The following is a 5,671-nucleotide window of genomic DNA, read 5'->3' on the forward strand; positions in this document are numbered from 1 at the left end:
GTTTTAAAATCCTAGCGCATTTTAAAGTAAATGAGTAAAAGCTACGAAAACCTCAGTACAGGACGGGGAAGCCTACAGCGCTGCGTCTGCTCGCGCTCCTCTGGGTGTCCGGGGGGCTGCGGGACCCCGGCAGCAGGGACAGGTGCAGCGGCAGCGGGCGGATTGGAGCCGGCTAGCACGGAACCCGCAGGGCCAAACCGCGGGAGCGCACAGAGCCCGGTAGCCGCGGCAGGGCTGCGAGAGGGCTGAGGGGAGGCTGAGGGGAGGCTGCGGGCAGACAGCGCCTGGCCCCCGGCCCGTCGCCTCCGAAGTATCCCTCGCGTTCTGTTTGTGGGTTTCCTACTTCATGTTTAGTCTTTGGCGGAGGCGTTATTGTGTGAGGCTGGGGACGCTTCTGCGAGGAATGCCCCTGTGCTCGCCCCCTACTTTCTCGCTGTTCTTTCAGAAGCGCTGCTTGGATTTTGCAGCCCCGCTTGGTGCCGGCACTTCGACGCACAGAGTCGTGGGGACACCCGCGGGTCCGCACACAGGGTACGCGGAGACTCCGTACGTGTGCGTGGCATCGTGCGTGACCAAGGAGTTCACTTGTTCTAAATAAACCGGTCCGCCTGGATGTTTCGGTTAAAAAAATAAATAAATAAAAAAAATAAAAATAAAAATCATAGCGATAAAAGAGAAACCTCCCAACTTGAAGAACGATGCCACCGCTGCGGTCTTGTGGGTTTTCCCTACCGCTCTTCAAGGATCAGGAATAAGCAATAGGATGCACCATAAATACATCGGAGTTGGAGACTGATATTTGCACGGGCTTCGTATAACCACATGAAAACATGAAGTAAGAATACACATTGAATTTATTGACGTGCATTTACAGGGGAAAAGAAAAAATACCCCTTTTGGTATTTCTCCGTGCAATTGAGGAATGTTAGACCATGCTGAAATGAGGGCAACTGGAAAACAGTGTTCATAATGCCGAGCAAAAACACAATAATGGTTAAAAGACAGTAAGGTTAGTGGCACCCAAAGCATCACAAACACCGTGCACTTGTTGTATGCAGAGGGTATTTATTTGGATGGTTGCTCATTCAGTTTCTTCATAATAAACACTATTTTTAATAGTAAAGCAGCTATTGCTTCTTGTCATACAATAACCACTGTCCGAACAGGAGTTTGCCCCCTTATGTCATGTACAGCGATCTTGTTCTCTTGCTGTCGATGCAGTGATTTGGAGCTATAAACACGCTTTTCTTTTATTCTATACACTCCTCCATACGTGAATTTCAACTCCCTGCAGCAAGAAGTCTGGTTTGCACTTATTTTAATCATTTGGGTTTGTTCATCCGCTGATCTCTGGCCACCGAGGGCACTGTAGGTGAGGATGCTGTCGGTGGCGAAGATTGCGGTGTCTGGGCACGACTCCCTGCAGCACTTTTGCTAACGGTGCGGATGTCCCTGCAAATGGCAGGGGAGCCTTCCAAATCTGCCATCTATGAAGTTTAAAACTCCTGTTAGCATTTCGGCATCTCAAACCTTACCTATGCGTACACCAAAACACGTATGTCATTACAGTGCCGACGGTGCTGGTTTTCAAAGCCCGAATTACTGTAATTCAGCCTTTAGTAGGCATAATTTGACAGAAGTGTTTGAGGCTTTTTTTCCTCTCTCTATCCCAACTACTTTGCATTGTTCCCTCTTAGCGTTTTGTTGTTGTTGTTTTTCCATGTATGTCCAGCTCGTTGTTGAGCTTTTAGTTCAAAATACAGAAATGTGTTTATTTTATCTTATTTTTAAAGGGCACAGCGGCAGCAGTACTGTCAGCTGAAGTTCTTAGGCAACGAGGGAAATATTTAAAAGCACTTTAAAAATATTCATTTAGTGAAGCAGCACTAGCAGTGCAGAACTGCATCTGGGGAAGGAGAGCAGGGGTATGTAAATAATATTAAAAGCGGACACATATTTTTGTACTTATCATGAGGTGAACGTGGAGTTCCCAAAAATCTGCCCAGCAAGTGATGATAAAATACACTTGTCAAGGGGACGAGGAGGCATGGCACTGTTTTAGTCGGTTCTGATTTATTCTGATAGCTGGGCGCAGAGCTACGGAGAACTCTGCACACAGTTACCGTAAGGGCAGCTCTTACAGAAGATTTACCAGCTTATTAATTTGGATCTGTCCCTGCAACGTTTTAGAAACGTTTCTTTCCTTAGGCAAATGTTCCTGTCTACCTTTGTGAAGAGTGATTTGCCAAGCGAAGGGAGCAATTTCCTATAGCAGGTAGTTTGACAAGGAAAACCGACGGTCTTAAATATCAAAGTGCAGTCAAACCGCAATGAGATTCAAAGGAGGGAGTGTTGGTACATTTTGTTCCAGCGAACGAGCTATAAATAACAGCCCCCACCCATGTTGGAAGGGGGTTGATTTGCCCACTTGGAAGGGCCGGTATGAAATAGAAATTAAATTATTAATGTAATCAAAGAGAAAAATCTGCCCGGGGACGCTGAGGGTAACAGGGTTTTGTTCTGAAGCGTCGGCGACGTGAACAAGCCTGAGTGCGGAGCCGAGGCTCAGAGCGGGACCTGATGCGCTGTTGGGAACTTTAATCTAATTTTATACCTTCCTCAAGGCGCACCGGAATGAGTTTGAACACGGTCATAATACGCTGAACGGTGCAGAGAGGTGCAACCCGGCAGCTTCCGCCGCTCTGCATGAGAAGCCAAATCTGAGCGCCTCATTTTCTGTCCCCCCCGCCCCAAAAAACACAGTTTCACTTTTTTTTTGCTTACCTGCAGAACGGGCTCCCTAACGATGCCAGAATTACTTTGACATTCATTTCTAAGATTAATGTCAATGTGGTGCACGTCGGCGAGGAAAATGCTTAACAACACAACTACACAGTCTGCTTTGCTGAGAGATTTGGTGCCATTTTAGAGACTTCAGCGTCCTCACTGCGGAAAAACCGAGCGTGTGTATTTTAGAAGAAAGAAACAGTAACAAGAAAAAAAAAATGAGGGGGGGTGGAAGAAAGCGGGGGATAGGGCTTTTAGTCCCCTAGACACCTTATCCGCAGGCAGGGAAGGATTTCTCTTTCCCACGGCTGCATTCCCGGAGCTATCCCTTTCCCTGCACTCGCGGGGGGCGCGTGGTTTGCGGTGAGCTCGCACCGCTCAGCGCACCACAGCGGCGGGGCAGCCCGCAGCCGCCGAGCGGTGCCGCTCTCAGCGCAGTGCAGCGCAGCTCAGTGCGGCCCCGGGCTGCCTCCACGCGCCGCCCCGCCGCCCCCGGCCCTTCCGACCGGTCTCGGCCCGCCGCCCACCCCGGTGCTGCCGCCAGCGGCGGTGCGGCGGCTCGCGGTCCCGCCTGGAGCGGGCAGCGGCGCGGGTCGCGGCTTGGGGCACGGTGCTGTCACCTGGCCCTGCGAGCGCCCCGCAGCCCCCACCCGCCCCGGGCGCGATCTCACGCTTTCTCGCTTCCCTCCCGACGAGTGCCCCCGGCGGGACGGTGCGGCCGTGCTGAGCTCCCCGTTCCCCGAGAAGCTTCTCCCTCCCCGCCGAGCCAGCCGGGGACGGACCTTCCGCTGTCACCTCTCTCTCGTCCGCGGGAGAAGGGTCCCGCACGTTTCGCCGCCTACCCCAGCCTCCCTCCAGGTCCCGTCTGCGGGACTCAGGCTCTTTTTCCCTTCTGTCCTCCCGCTCGTCTGCCCGCCCGCCTTGCCTCCTTCTTATTTTCCCTGCCAGTGACTTCAGCCCAAGCCAAAGGAGGCACAAGGAAAAATACAGCCGTGGGCTCCAGGTCTATAAATACAGCTCAGAGAGAGCGCTCAAAAGTTTGGAAGGAGAGAAAGGAAGGAGGCAGCGTACGGAGACAAAAGCTGGAGCTGCTCCGCGGGCGGGGAGTGCAGGGCCGAGGCACGGGGCTCTGGCACAGCACCGAGCTGTTGGCTCGTTTGGTGGGCGGGCGGCAGCGGGAGGGGGGTCCGAGCTCACAGTTTTGGGCTTAAATTGACACCAGTCCCTCACAAATGTCAGCCGATCGATCAGTCAGCTGTACTGATCGGATACTGCGAGCAGAAACTTTCCTAAAGCCCCTTAAGCTGGCACTGGAGAAAGGCTGATGCTGAGTTTTGTTTGTGGGTTTTTTTGTTTTTTGTTTTTGCCCTGCTAGTGGGTGAATCCTAATAGATGCAACATTTCCTTGATCTCTCCATGGGTTGTGTGGGCCCACCATCAAAGGAGAGAAAAATACACTGCTGGCTCTTGAGAGCAGGGGTGGCGGCACCCCTGCCAGGTCGGTGTCACTGTCCTCAAAAGACTGTCCTTGTGGAAAATGCTAAGGGACCTGCAATCTGCTGCAGAAGTGACACACAGTTGTCAGAGAGGAAATGGCCAACGTACATCACCTGTATCCCGACTGTATATTCATACTTGCTGTTTTCTAGTCCATCTTAAAGCAAGCCATTGGTATCAAATGGCAGGTGCTGCTTTTTCCTACATTGTTGAATAGTACCCAATTATATCATGCACAGAATAACAGCAACAAGAGTCAAGGGAATGCGACGAACCAGAGAAAAGGATCCACTGATGAGGGTCCGCGATCTGTGAGACGAAGGAAGGAAGCAAAACTGGGGTTAGGAAATGAAGCTATTAAGTGGAGAAAGTGACTTTCAGCCTGCAGTCTTTGAAAGCACAGACGGACAAGCCAAGCTGGTCTGTGCTAAGAGTGCCAAGTGGAAGCCATGAGAGGCCGCAAGATGCAGTGCCGAAAGATGTTGCTGGCAGTGGCCTCCTGCTGAGCCCTCCACCAGCCTCCACAGCCCTCCACACCGGGAGAGCAGGGAGGAGGCCCTGGAGCACCATCATTCTGGCTGCTGTGAGGTAGAAACTGGGGGGTGGTGAGGGAATGAGGGCTGCTGGAAGGCAGAGCAGGTGGAAGGAGTTAACTAAAGTGAGAAGCAGACTGCAGCTGGGCACTGATGCTTTGCAGGGCTTTCTGCCTGCCTTGTCTGCCAAGCGCTTACTAGTCAGGGGAAGGTGTTCAGCCACTGAAGAGCTCTGCAGACCACAGGCTTCAGGAAGGCTGACTGTGGGACTCTCCTGCACATCACACAGTTGCATGGGGCAGCTTTGTTGTGCATGGCTGCCAAATGGGGCTGGGAGCTGCGACCCATTACCCTGCCTGTGCTACTGTCCCCTTGAAGAAAGGGCTGGGAGGTCACAACACAGTGTGGATCTCCTGGCAGGGGCCCGTGGAATCACCCCAGCTCCATCGGTGACAGACCTCTGAGAACTGCAGAGTTATTCCTAGGGAGAGGGCTGTGTCTGCCTTGTGTTCCCCAGGCTGGGGCCGCAGCTGCCAGTCCTGCAGGAGCAGCTCACAGCCAGGGCTGGCTCTATTTAAAGCCTCGGCTGCTGCTGCAGGCTTCAGGCAGCGAGTGCCAATCCCTCAGCTTGGCAGCATTATTTTTGGCCGTGGCTCTCTCCCACAGCATAGGAAATACAATAAAATTAAAACAAACAGAAAAAAAAAGGGTAGGAGGGAGGGTGGTAAATAGAGGCAAACACTCCCCATGGAGAAAGGAGACCAGGGATGCCGTGCATCCACCCTGTCCCACCATTTTGTGTTTGCTTCTGCCTGCCTGCCAAGGCATAGCAGGTGTGGGGTGAGGAGCAGCGG

The 5,671-nt window shown here is 52.5% G+C and overlaps 1 long non-coding RNA gene across 1 annotated transcript; it reads right to left on the reverse strand.

Moving 5' to 3' along the window:
• Positions 1 to 836: 836 nt before the first annotated feature.
• Positions 837 to 3,913, reverse strand: LOC107306137. The gene is made up of 3 exons (XR_001552012.2): positions 3,570 to 3,913; positions 2,785 to 2,946; positions 837 to 1,487 (listed from the first exon to the last, which is right to left on the reverse strand). It is a non-coding gene; the product is annotated as an uncharacterized LOC107306137 (long non-coding RNA).
• Positions 3,914 to 5,671: the final 1,758 nt, after the last annotated feature.

This window comes from Coturnix japonica, chromosome Z (genome assembly GCF_001577835.2).
Source record: "Coturnix japonica isolate 7356 chromosome Z, Coturnix japonica 2.1, whole genome shotgun sequence".
NCBI lineage: Eukaryota > Metazoa > Chordata > Aves > Galliformes > Phasianidae > Coturnix > Coturnix japonica.